This window comes from Salvia miltiorrhiza, chromosome 8 (genome assembly GCF_028751815.1).
Source record: "Salvia miltiorrhiza cultivar Shanhuang (shh) chromosome 8, IMPLAD_Smil_shh, whole genome shotgun sequence".
NCBI lineage: Eukaryota > Viridiplantae > Streptophyta > Magnoliopsida > Lamiales > Lamiaceae > Salvia > Salvia miltiorrhiza.
In genome coordinates, this window is record NC_080394.1 from 38,950,784 (window position 1) to 38,964,776 (window position 13,993).

Here is a 13,993-nt window from a genome sequence, read left to right on the forward strand (position 1 = left end):
ACAACGTCAGTCAGACGATCAACAAAGCGCAAGAGATCAGCCAGACCAATTCTAAAGCAGATATGGGTTCCAAAGGGAACTCGAGCTAACATCGAAGGACCCAAATCTTGATTGGGTACCTGAAGTAACTCTTCCTTGCAGGTCAAAATCAGAAAACTCAAAAAGAATGAAGAAGTTAAGGCTTCAATCAGAACGTGGTATCTGGACAGCGGCTGCTCGAAGCACATGACGGGCTACAAAGAATATCTATCTCAGTATGTTGAGAAAGCTGGATCCAAAGTTGCATTCAGAGACAACTAAATCGGAGAAACAAAAGGCTATGGTGTGCTAACATGGGTAACGCCAGTATCAGTAATGTTAGCTTTGTTTCTGGTCTTAAACATAATCTGTTGTCTGTGAGTCAATTTTGTGACAGCGGTTTCACAGTGAAGATCAAAAATGATGAATTCACTGTTAGAAACAATCAAAAGAATGTGGTTTTGAAAGGTTTCAGACAAGGAAGTCTCTACGTCGTTTCATGGGAAGACTGCCCACCAGAAACATGCCTCATCAGCAAAAGCAGCTCGGAGCTCAACTGACTGTGGCACAGGAGACTCAACCATCTCAACTTCAAGATGATCAACAAGCTTTCTAAACATCATCTGGTAGAAGGTCTGCCTTCTATTGTGTTCCAGAAGAAGCAAGAATGTGAAGCATGTCAAAGAGGAAAGCAGACGCGAATGTCATTCAAGTCAAAGTCAGGACACTCCTCTGGAAGAATCCTTCAACTACTTCACATGGATCTGTTTGGCTCAATCTCTCCAAAAAGCTACAACGGTAGAAAGTACACCTTAGTAGTTGTGGATGATTATTCACGATATACTTGGATTATCTTTCTCTTCAAGAAGAAAGAGACACTGGAGGAACTGCCAAAGCTGCTGAAAAGACTGAGCGTCGAAAAGGAAGTCAACATCATCAGCATCAGATCAGATTGTGGGACTGAGTTCCTCAATATTGTCATTCGTGAGTATTGCGAAGAACAAGGAATCAGTCATCAAACTTCTGCAGCAAGAACTCCTCAACAGAATGGAGTTGCGGAAAGAAGAAACCGGTCTTTAAAGGAAGCAGCAAGGACAATCCTAGCCAAATCAAAACTCCCCTTGAAGTTTTGGGCCGAAGCAGTCAACAACGCATGCTACACGCAGAATCGCTCCTTCCTCACTCAAAGACATGGAAAAACTCCTTACGAGTTATGGAAGAACAGAAAGCCCTCAATTGCCTATTTTCATGCTTTCGGTTCTAAGTGTTTCATCCACAACAATGAAAAGAAGATGTTAAACACATTTAATAGCAAGGCTGATCCAGGATTCTTTCTTGGATACTCTGGAACAGAACGTTCAAGCAAAGCCTATCGAGTGTTTAACTCTCAAACTCTTTATGTTGAAGAAACACCTCATGTGGTCTTTAATAAGTCTACAGATGATTTTAGGGAACAGGAAACAGAAAGCCATGATCAGAACACTGAAGGTTCCAAAGCTGAAATCCACAACACCGAGCCCTCTACTATCTTGGTGTGGGGACCAGGAAAAGATGAAGATACTGAAAGGCTTCAGTATCAAATGATCAGTCAAAAGGTCTGAAGTACAGACTGAAGCCAATGCAGATGGCATCAGTCAAGGAGGAACTCCAGTTACTGAAGATCGAGTTGAACGTGCCGAAGCAGCTCCAGCTCACTCACCCCTGCTCCAGAAAGTGCTCAATACTTCAGAACCATTCTAACCGAAGAAGCCCCACCATCTCCAGAAGAAATCAAGAAGTATCGAAGATGGTTTGAACTCCATTCTAAGGAGAACATCATTGGAGAACCATCAGATGGCGTCAAGACTCGGAGATCAATGTGCAACCTCGTCTTCGACATCAACCAGAACTGCATCAACGAAGATAAGATTTTCAGTTGTTTCTTATCATCTACAGAGCCCAAGGATATTGAAGAAGCTCTAAAGTCTACTCATTGGGACATCGCAATGCTAGAAGAACTAAATGAATTCAACCGGAATTCAGTTTCTGAGATTTTCCTCCAGTCGGCTGTTCTCCATGATTAGCTGATCAAGACAAGTTTCATCTGGAAAGTAGATGATTGTCTAATTCTTAGCTCGTTCATCATTGATCTCCTTGTCCAATTTCTGATTCTGCTTGAGGAGATCTTCGAACATTTTCCTCAACTGACAGTGATCAGTCATGAGCTGATCAAACTCGTCAGTTTCATCGGATGAGCTATCTCCAGATTCTGAGTGGTCTCCTCAAAGCATCAGGAAGTTATCAGTATAAGGAGCTTTTGAGTGAGAGATTACCTCTGAGCCATTCATTCCATTGTCGTAGCTGTTGTCAGCCACGCTTTCTGATTCATTGGCCATCAGTGCTCGGCTCTCATCGTCTGAGCTGGAACTGTCGAAGTCGGATGATTCTGATGTGTCTTTGGAAGAATCAGCATCGTCAACAACCATCGCTTTCTTCTTCGAAAAGCTGCGATCTTTCTTAGCTCTCAGTTCTCTGCCCTCAGCTTGAGTCAGATCAGGGCATTCATGTCGAAAGTGCCCTTTCTTTCTACATCCAAAGCATTCCATATCTTTGATGTCGTAAGCGGCTGACTTCCTTTCTCCGCTTCGATCTGTGGAATGTCTGGGGTTGCTTTCTCTTTCCTTTCCTTTGTAGTGCTGCTTGTGGAACCTTCTGTACTTTCGGAACTTGGACTCCATCTTGTTGAATCTTTCAGTCAACAATGCATATTGACTGAAGAAGTCCTCTGGGTTGAGTTCCGTTGGTTCCTTGATCTGCTTCTTGCCTTCTCTTGTTGAGGCCTTCAGTGCAACTCCTCTTGAGGTTGATGGACCATCTTCGTCTGATTCTCCAGCCTTCTTGTTTCCAAGATTTCTCAGAAGGTCGAACTCATTTGCCATGAGATCGGAGAAAAGCTTGTTTGTCAGGAGCTGACTGAATCCTGCTTATGCTGATGAGCGACTGAGTAGATCTGCCATTCTCCATGTGGCAGTGCTCGAAGAATCTTCAGGTTTATTTCTCGTTGAGTGTATTTGTCTTTAGAAATGGATTGAACTTCATTCAAAATTTGGTTGAATCTAAGTTCCATTTTCTCGACAGATTCATTCTTGAGCATGAGGAAGGAGTCGAACTTCTGACAAGCTATAGATAGCTTATTCTCCTTGATTTCCTCGGAACCTACGCACATTCTTTCTGGAATGTCCCACATCTCCTTTGCAGTCCCGCACTTGATGATCTTCATGACGTGCTTGTCGGGAACAGTGCCGGAGATGATGCTTTTGGCGAGGTTGTCTAGCTCATCTTGCTTCCTTTCTTCGGTGGTGAAGTCTGCTTTTTGCTTGGGCTGGACCTCATCGTAAGGATCTTGTTGTGGATCAACAGGAACCCTTTTGACAGTTTCGGTGATGGTGATTGGTCCGCTGGTGATGACTTCCCACATTCGGCAATGTTGGGCGGTGAGGAAGCTTTCAAGCCGAAACTTCCATATATATGTCGTATTTTTCAATACTAAACATAGGTAGAGAAGATAATCTGTTGTGGTTAGTCTCCATCAAAAAAGAGAGAATAGATAACAGCAGATAGAACAGATAGCAAGCACAAAAAGAAAGAGAGAACTTTTTCGAGACCTTTAAGAAAAAGGATCTAGTTCAATTAGAACCTAGTCAGATACAGGTAGTTCTTGCGAACAACCTGCTCTGATACCAATTGTTAGGTCCTGAGGGTCTCGAATAGGTGTATGGGGAGGGGAATACACCTATGGGTTATTTTTCAATCAATCCTCAATCAGAGGGATCTCAGTCAGAGATCAAAACGAAACTTTGCATGCAAACAAAGACGCCTGTTTTACTGAAATCAGTTTTGACCAAATAGGGTTGACGACTGATACTGAAAGCTCTTCAGTAAAGAGTTATCAGTTAAGTTGCTGGAACTTAACTGATGCAAGTAAGGGCTTCAGTCGAGTTTGCTAAAACAGAGATGATAACACTCTTCCTGACTATCAGAAGATAGATCAGTCAGACTGATATCATACGCAGCGGAAATTAAACTTAGTTTTGTAATAGCCTCGGTGGAGCAAGTTGTTGGTTATGGTTTCTCTTTGCAGTTAGTCAGTGTTCAGTTTATCAATTGAAATAACACAAGTAAGAATGTAAAACTGAAAGCTGTAAACAACACAGAGACTTTTACGTGGTTCGTAAAAACCCTTTCCTACATCCACGGTTGGTTGATCAGACCAACAATCCACTCCGCAGTGCTTAACAGGTGCACTGCAAACCAAACCGTGTGCTTGCCGGGTGCACACAACCGTACACTGAAGAAAACCCTTCTCTAGTACCCACGCTTCACTCGCGTCGGATTTCCCTTGCTTAACACAACCCGTGCTAAGACTCTCAGAGTCAGAAAACCCTTCTGACCTCCGAATCACTCAAAACACTCTTATGGGGGGAGGTTTGAACGAGTGCCAACTATACTTACAAAGAACAAGTTCTTTGAAGCAAGTTTGACCTTTGGCTTCTGGGTGAACAGAGTTTTGCCTAAGGTCTAAGAGAATGTATGTAATCAGCAGTGACTGATTTTGGCTTTGGAATTCTCTTCTTCGATTCAAGCTTTGGGGAGTTTAAGCTTAAGGCTGAGTAGCAATTTCGGCAGAGCTTCAGCTTATGCCGTTGAATCGGTGAAGGTTGAAGTGATCCTGGAGCACTATTTGTAGGAGAACTCTTGAATAGATCCGTTAGCGTAAATCGTCCTCAAGATTTCTTCCGTTGGAGAGCAATTCGAATTTGGGCTGAGGCTTCAATCTTTGAGGTTCCTTGTCTGGGTGGAAACGGCTCTCTTTGATGGACAGGAGATGTGACGTCTCTGAAAAGTAACCACCAGATAGGAATGACCTCTGCAGAGATAAGATCCTGAGATCTCTGCATTTAATGCGGCTGTACTTTGTGAGTACGTGGCTTCCTCTGAAAGTTGGAAGATCAGTTCTAGGAGGAATATTCAACTGATACTTGACTTTAGTATCAGTCCATTGCGCGCATTAAGTAATCAGTCTCCAACTGATTCTTCAACTGATACTTCAGTTGGTATCTGCGGTCTTCAGTCTTCAGTCCTTCGTTCTTCAGTCTTCAGTCTTCAGTCTTCGACACCGCAAGCTAAACTAGAAACGAACTCTAACACTTGAGTTCAAAACAATTCTAGTCTATTACAATTAAGTCCTATGAATTTTGGTATCATCAAAACAAGGGTTAGGATATTCCACAAGGTTCCCAACACGAGTATCTTCCATCCTCATGCCCGGTGCATCGGCTTCAAGTACCTGTCTGAAATAGGACAGACTTCATCGACTTCTCAGGAAGGCCTTTTACCTTTTGTGAAGCTTCGATGCGGAGCAACAACAATGAACAGGAGTTCGTTGTCAACCGGCGCAACATCGATAGTGTCTATCCTCACGATAGCCTGCTGATTCGATTTTTCCTACCCACACACTTCTCTCTACTTCCCTCTATCTCCTCCAAAAACCTCTCCTCAGCCTTCTTCGGTTTGCATGATAGTAGCTCTCTTCTCTTCCCATTCTGAGAGCCATGCAAATCAACCCTCTGCCCCTCTCTTCATCTCCCACATTTCTCTCTCCTCATCTCCATCTTTCTTTCTTTTTCTAAACCTCCGTATTCTCCGTCTACCTCTTACCCTCAGCATCTTTCTCTGGACCACTCTGCGATTCTGTTTCTACGCAGTGGTCTTAGCTTCATCCTTCAGTCAAATCCCACCTTTTTGATGTTGCCAAAAAGGGGGAAAAGTTAAGAGACTTATTCTCAAAAGACCGAAGACGATAAAGCAAAATGATCATCTGATTCGTCCGATGATCATGAGGAAGATTAGCCAAAAGGATAAGACCTCAACTCAACGGAAAACAAGTGAGAGTGGAACAAGCTTAGGAACATGAAGACACGAAGACAGAAGATGAAGATCAAGAAGTTCAAAGGCGCAGCCAAGCAGACTGCTGGAGTCCATGGGTTTCCCATGATGTTTTTAGTTTTTATTTTGTTTACTCCAATGTAAGTCTCGCTCTGTACCCCGACTGATGGCATATCAGTCCATTATAAATGAAAAGAACTTCTTTTTTATCTCAACCTGAAGACAATGACTTTTTGTCCAGGCTCTGATTATGTTTTTCTGTCTTCTCCTGTTCTGTTTTAGAACTGTTTCGTTCTTAACTCTAAGTACAAGTTTTTAGGTTCTATTGTTAAGGGGGAACTGTTTTCACCCCAGTTTTAGAACTTGTACTGTGAGTTCAGTCTTTTTGTTGTCTAGAACTGCTGAATGGTTTTGGCATCATCAAAAAGGGGGAAATTGATGAGAACCCTGTGGAATATCCTAATCCTTGTTTTGATGATACCAAAATTCATAGGTCTTAATTGTAATAGACTAGAACAGTTTTTGAACTCAAGTGTTAGAGTTCGTTTCTAGTTTAGTATGCGGTTCTGAAGACTGAAGACTGAAGACTGAAGATACCAACTGAAGTATCAGTTGAAGAATCAGTTTGGAACTGATTACTTAATGCGTGCCACAGACTGATACTAAAGTCAAGTATCAGTTGATCATTCTTCCTCGGACTGATCTTCCAACGTTCAAAGGAAGCCACGTACTCACAAGAGTACAGCCGCATTAAATGCAGAGATCTCAGGATCTTATCTCTGCAGAGGTCATTCCTATTTGGTGGTTACTTTATCAGAGACGTCACATCGCCTGTCCCTCAAGAGAGCCGTTTCCACCAGATAAGGAACCTCGAAGATTGAAGCCTCAGCCCAAATTCGAATTGCTCTCCAACGAAAGAAATCTTGAGGACGCTATACGCCAACGGATCTATTCAAGAGTTCTCCTACAAATAGCGCTCGAGGATCAACTTCAATCTTCACCGATTCAACGACATAAGCTGAAGCTCTGCCGAAATTGCTACTCAGCCAAAAGCTTAACCTCTCCAAAAGCTTGAATCGAAGAAGAGAATTCCAAAGCCAAAATCAGTCACTGCTGATTACATACATTCTCTTAGACCTTAGGCAAACCTCTGTTTACCCAGAAGCCAAGGTCAAACTTGCTACAAAGAACTTGTTCTTTGCAGTATAGTTGGCACTCGTTCAAACCTCCTTTCCAAAAGAAAGATTTGAGTGTTTTGAGTGATTCGGAGGTCAGAAGGGTTTTCTGTCTCTGAGAGTCTTAGTGCGGGTTGTGCTAAGCAAGAGAAATCCGACGCGAGTGAAGCGTGGGTACTGAAGAAGGGTTTTTTCAGTGTTACGGTTGTGTGCACCCGGTAAGCACACGGTTTGGTTTGCAGTGCACCTGTTAAGCACTTGCGGAGTGGATTGTTGGTCTGATCAACCGACCATGGATGTAGGAAAGGGTTTTTCAGAACCACGTAAACGTCTCTGTGTTGTTTATCGCTTTCAGTTTTACATTCCTACTTGTGTTGTTTCAATTGATAAACTGAATACTGATTAACGGCAAAGAGAAACCTAAGACCAACAACGTGCTCTACCGAGGCTATTGCGAAACTAAGTTTATTTTCCGCTGCGTATGATATCAGTCTGACTGATCTATCTTTTGATAGTCAGGAAGAGTGTTATCATCTTTGTTTTAGCAAACTCGACTGAAGCCCATAAGTGCATCAGTTAAGTTACAGAAGCTTAACTGATAACTCCTTACTGAAGAGCGTTTTGTATCAGTCGTCAACCATGTTTGGTCAAAACTGTTTTCAGTCAACAGGTGTCTTTGTTTGCGTGCAAAGTTTTATTTAGATCTCTATCTTGAGATCCCTCTGATTGAGGATTTTGTAAAAATAGCCCATAGGTGTATTCCCCCTCCCCCTCCCCATACACCTATTCGAGACCCTCCAGGACCTAACACTTAGTACTAATGGTGTGAACTAACAAATTTGGTACCATTTGTGTCGTGCATATGTCTGACTGATCTCTACCATTCCTAGAATGGATGGTGCACGTGGGTGCGTACTATTCTTTTCTCTGGATGACACAAAATTTTTTGGTATAAATGGTACAAATTCTTTCTAGATCTTCTTAGATCTAGATAGTCATCTCATAAAATTCGTAGATCAAGAACTCATGAAACTCGTGGAACTTATAGAACTCATATTTCATAGGCTTTTGCAGAAGAGGATGATGATGGTGACGACGACGAGTATCAGAAAAGACACCGTCAGCGACATCTATTAGGACGAATGATACAAAATGACATATTCGTACAATTCTTTCAAAATAGGTGTCGCGACATATCTTAGGACAAATAATACTAATCAATAGAAAATAACACGAAATTTAATGCCCAAGGCCTAAGGTTTTAGGTTCGAGTCCTTCATCGCGCGGTCTTTGAATTTCTTTATTTACTTATGTAATTTATAAAATAAAATAAAATAAATAAAACAAAATAACATAAATTTGAAACAAGATTTGTAATAGCCCGGCTCTAGACTTGGCGGCTGTCCCCACATACTAACACGAGTCTTTTCTAGCGTGTTTTGTCTTCACTCGCATGCTTAACCTTGGAGTTTCTCCCACGTGGTCACTAGAAAAGAAGATGCATCTTGTTAGTATGAGTAGCACCTATCAAATTATTTAAGCTCTCTTCGAATATGCAGTCCCATACCTGCATATTCTCATAATCCCTCTCTTTTAGGTGTGTTTCGGTTCGTTCATGTACCCCTCCGCTTCGAAGCACTTATAGGAGCCGCTCTTTGTTCGTGCCTTGTGCACCAGCGATCACTCTTTACTTCTGCCCTGGGTGTCACAACATTTTATTGATCTTCTTATTTTTACTTCAAATACAAGTACAAATCTCACAAAATAACAAAAAAATAAAACGAAATCTAACAAATATAACTATATGACTAAATCTACAATTACTTGAAATTGATACCATTGGTTGCACCGATGAATCCTAGTTCTGGGCACATAATATCGAGAAGTCTGGAGATTGGTTTCGGCACACCCCCAAAGTGTATTCGTTGGTACACTTCGAACGAATGGTGTGAAATAACAAATTTTGTACCATCCAACTGATCTCTACCGTTCCAAGAATGGATGATGCACGTGGGTGCGTAACATTCATTTCTCTGGATGACATGACAAATTTTGGCATAAATGGTACAAATTCTTTCTAGATCTTCATAGATCTGGATTTTCATCTTGTAACTCTTGTAGACCAAGAATTCATGAAATTCATGGAACTTATAGTACTCATATTTCATTGGATTTTGTAGAAGATGATGTTGACGGTGCCGATGAAGAATATCATAAAAGAAATCGTCAGAGATAGAGAGAGAGAGAGAGTAGCTCGGCGAAGTGTAATACCCCAGATTTTCGATCCTAGGTTTCTTATGGTCCTATTGATATTATTAGGATATGATAGGTCCCTAATTCCCGGTTAAAAATAATTATCCTTGCGATGATTTAATGAGTCTTGATGCCTAGGTTTTCTCTTAAGAAAAACGGAAAATAAGAAGATGATTATTTTATTTTTCCATGTGATGTTGATTTAAATAAATATTTATATATATGTATATTTATTTTTATTTCAAAGTATGAAAAGCAAAGTGCATATTTATTTCCAATACGAGTTTGTTTTTAGTTCGGGGTTGAGCGTACGGGCCCGTATAGAGGGCCAAGGGTGGGTCGATTTTTAGAGAGACTTGGGCCAATTTTAATGCCTTATTTTAGAGCCCAAATGCAGCCCACTTCAGCCCCAAAATCCACTTATACATCAGCCACCTTTTTTAATTCAAAATGGGACAAAGGTGATCATTACATGCATTGGGAACTACCAAAATGCATGGGAAGTGCAAGAGCCTCACAACCAATGCACCCATGCATTGGTGGCAGCCATCCTACCCTCCCCTAGGCCCCATTTTCGTTCTCCCCTCCCTCCACTTAAGTCATTTGGCTGATACAACTCCTTACACAATCTTTAGCCTCATATAGAAGAGTAAAAGCCTCACTCCCCATCCATCTCCTCTCGATTTCGTCCCTCCTCCCTTCCCCCACTTCCACAACTTTTCTCCCACCATTATCACACTCCATATAAGCCCTTGAAGTCCCAAGAGAAGTATCAAAGTAAGGAAGAGCGTGGAAAAACTAGGGCGTAAAGTTAGAGTGAAGGCTGTGCTTCGAGGGTGAGTTTTCTTTGATTTTCTCAACTGAAAATGCTTTGTGACCATGGATTTTTACACATATGTGTGATATATTATTTGAGGATATGTTTTATGATTTTGGATGCTTATTTTGGTAGAGTTTATTGGGTGAAAAACCGTGTATGAGGTAAGGCAGCGAATCTGGAATCAATTGTGTATCATATTTCATATGTTTTCTATACTATGGTAAAATTTTAGAATTTTTGAAGCTCTTATGATTTATTTATGATTTATTTAAACATCACTGCCCGTCTGGAATCATTTCTCTGGTAAATAATCTTTGGGAGGCCATAAGTCAAGTTTCAATAAGTGAAAACCTTTGAAACTTTCATATGTCACTCTAGACTCCCGTATCTTTCTCTTGACATTGACCTCACCATTTTTGAGTAAGGGAAACAACCGGTATAAATTCTTGAATCTAGTTCTTATTCCTTGTACTATCCAGTAGGTTTTACAAACCTACGACTTTGAGGTGGCAAAGGCTAACTTAAATCTTTAATTCTCAATCCTATTTTTCTATACTGAATATTCGCTGGAATGTTGCAAACTTATTTGTTCATTTTTAGAATTTTTGGTGAAGCCTAAAGTGGTTTTCTGATTTAAATTTTGAATCTGCTGAACTTGAACTCTTTTTGTGCATTTAACTTTAGATGTTAATATCTCCTAAACCATGAATCTTTTTGGGGTAAATCCAACTGGAGAGTGTTACACTCTCTCCCTAGTTTTCGGATAGACCTTTGGGTTTCCACTGGAGTTTTGTAAAGTGAGATATGAATTTTTAAAGAAAACCCACTGACTTGGTTCTAATCTGGAAATCTGAAATTTCTAGATTTTTGCTTGTTAAATACCCATCTTTGAGAGGGCATATCTTGCTCGTTTATACTCCGTTTCATTCAATTCAAATTGAAGAATGATCCTTGAAATTTTTAGTTTCCAGAATGTCCTTTTGAGCCTCGTTTAGAGATCCGAGGCAGATTTGGTGTCTGTTGCAAAACAGCCCCTTAAGAGCTCAAGTTGTTGAATTATTTTCAAAGTATGAAAGTTGATTTTAAAGGATGTTTCATGAAAGATTAAGTATATGTGCATGACAAGTTTGGGACATGTTTTGTGCAAAGTTTTCATGGAAATGAGTGAGTTAACCTAGATAAGGCATCAAGATAAGGTAATGTATGTAACATGCATAATCCCTAGTTCGATTATGCGTTGTAAGTCCGGGAATAGGTTGACCTAGAGACCCTAAGTAGACAATGATTTTTGTTATCCATGTTGGATTTGTATACTGAAAGCAAGAACTTTATGCTTGTATACAATGATTCCTGTTATTCACTATTCTTATCTCCTATCTGATTGTGTTCATGATTGCATATGTATGTTCTTTATCTCTGTATAAGTAGATTATATGGTGTGTTGTAGATCACAGAAGACCGTATAATTGGAATAACCTTAAGAGATATAATATGATCACAGCCAAAATAACTCTAGGACAAGTTATTGGTTTAGGCTGCAGTATAGATGGAAGTAGTTTGTCTTGGCTACTTGTCTATATTGGTACGTCATTACGTATTGATAGGACCAACAGTTGAGATGTATTCTTCTATCTGACTTAAGTGAAGAATCAAGATCTCGGTGACTCATAAATCTTAATACTAATAAGTATTCAGATATATATGTTAATTCGTATATCACTTTGACTTACTATGGGCGAGAGTTAAATACTAACTCGAGTACTCTGTATCTTGGGTGATAGCGGTTAATATATGATATTTGATTATCTGTATTAGTACCCGTATCCGGTATAGGATAATGACATCCCCTTAAGGATCTCAATAAGGTTTATTACGCTAAACCCTGCAGGTTGATTAAGTTCAGGCGTAATAATAATAAAGATTGAGTGGTACTGCTTAAGGAATTATTAAGAGATTAATTAATTTAAGCTGTCAGAGCTCTAATTAATTAATGGATGTCGGACATTTTAAATACGGAGATTTAATAAGTCTAAATACAAGCCCCGACTCATCACCGGCAATAAAGGGGTAAGTCAGTATCGGTTCTCTAGTGGAATGAACTGATATTTATAAATTAATTATGGTCTGGGCTGACCATAGATAAATTAATTTATTTGAGGCCCATCTTTATTCCTTGTATCTGGTCCCTGGGCTGGCCCAATGTCTCCTAGCCCAAGTAGGGCAGAAAAACGCCTACACCCTAAAACTGGCGCCCCACTCTTCTTTCTGTATTATTAAATACAGCTGTCAGCTCTCAGGAAAATACACTGATCAAAATTAGGGTTTTGAGAGCAGAGAGGGGGCGCAGAACGTGATTGGCTTTTCTGTCTTGGGAGTTCTCATAGCTCGTTGTCCATCCAACGTTGGGAATTGAGCGGGATACAGTCGAGAAGATCAGAGCTGGAGTCTGAATCATTCGACGCGATCATCAATCATCTGTGCATCCAATTATCAAGTAAGTATTTCCTAACACCTAAGTGCAGCTGTTAAATTCATAGGAGCATGTTAGGAATTAATCGTTGTATGATGAATTAATAATAATCCAAGAAACGATCATCGGGCAATCGAGTATTAATTCAATTTAATATTCCTTCAATCCATGATATGTGCTAAGTGTTAAGAATTCGTCTTGTAGGAATTGGTCCGCAGGACGGTGCCACAGCTTAAGATCACCTCTTTCTTCCACACTGAAGATCAGGTGGGTTATATTTGCAAAAGTATATTGGGTTAGTAAGCCCTCTCTTTTCATACAAGCAAATATGTTTTAAATTGTGAATGTGCATGCAAATATTTTGTTTGGTTGTTACAAAGAGCAAACGGGGTTGTCCCCACAGAATAAACGGGGTCATCCCCAAACGATCGGCTCTGTCCTCGATGGGGGCCAGGGTGATGTACACCAGTAAGAAGTCTAGGTATGGGATTGATTCGGCCGGGTCTCCCATACTTAGCACCAAGAAAGGTAACATCAAACCAGAAAGGCGCGCAAAGGTTAAAGGAGCTACGACTCACAAGTATTTCATAATTTATAGTGATTGTTTTTCAAGGATTGCTATATTTTCTTACATGCATGAATTTCACCAAGTATCACAGTTCTTTAAAACCAGTTTAAAGAAAAAGGGGCATTAACTTCACTGAGTGCATTAGTACTCAGCCCAAAGTTTTAAATCCTTTCAGGTTAATGGAGTCGGGCACAGTGGAGGCTAGGTGGTGGTGGTGGTGGTCTGGAGCTGCCAATAAGGTTTTCCGATGAAATTTATTTCCCATAACCTCGATCACCGAACATTTCATTTTGTTGGTTATGCCCTACGTGGCAATTATGAACTTGTTTACTGCTTTCCCTAAACAACTGAACAATTGAGTTGCTTTCAGGCACTCGGACACCGTGATAACGAACTCTCCGGACTTGACCGGAGTCCTCATACTTCATGTCAAGTCGGGTTTCCTTTGAGCAGAACGATTAAAGAATAGGTTCATTAATTCCGCTAATTAACCAAGGTTTTCAACCAAAGTAGTTAAGTTATTTACTTCCGTTAAATAATCTTGATAATCACCCCAAGTTCAGCGTGGCTGGCCCCTAGATAAGTTGGGCCGTCACACGAAGAAAGTAAGATATAGAGAGGGAAATGGGATAAAGAGCAGCTCATTGGAGAGAGAGAGAGAGAGAGAGATAACAGCTCGACTGCATGGCGGGAAGAAGTAAGGCTTCAGACTGGACGAGGCACGGTGGAGCAACTAGGATTTGAGAGAGTGTGAGAACAAAGAA

At 40.6% G+C, this 13,993-nt stretch overlaps 1 protein-coding gene across 1 annotated transcript in view; it reads left to right on the forward strand.

The window, feature by feature from the left end:
- Positions 1-13,729, forward strand: part of LOC130996698 (uncharacterized) — an 83,077-nt gene extending 69,348 nt beyond the window's left edge. Inside the window, exons 2-3 of the transcript XR_009092743.1 lie at positions 12,866-12,928; positions 13,405-13,729. The gene's annotated coding sequence lies outside the window, so the exon portion shown is untranslated. The remainder of the gene's footprint in view (positions 1-12,865; positions 12,929-13,404) is intronic.
- Positions 13,730-13,993: the final 264 nt, after the last annotated feature.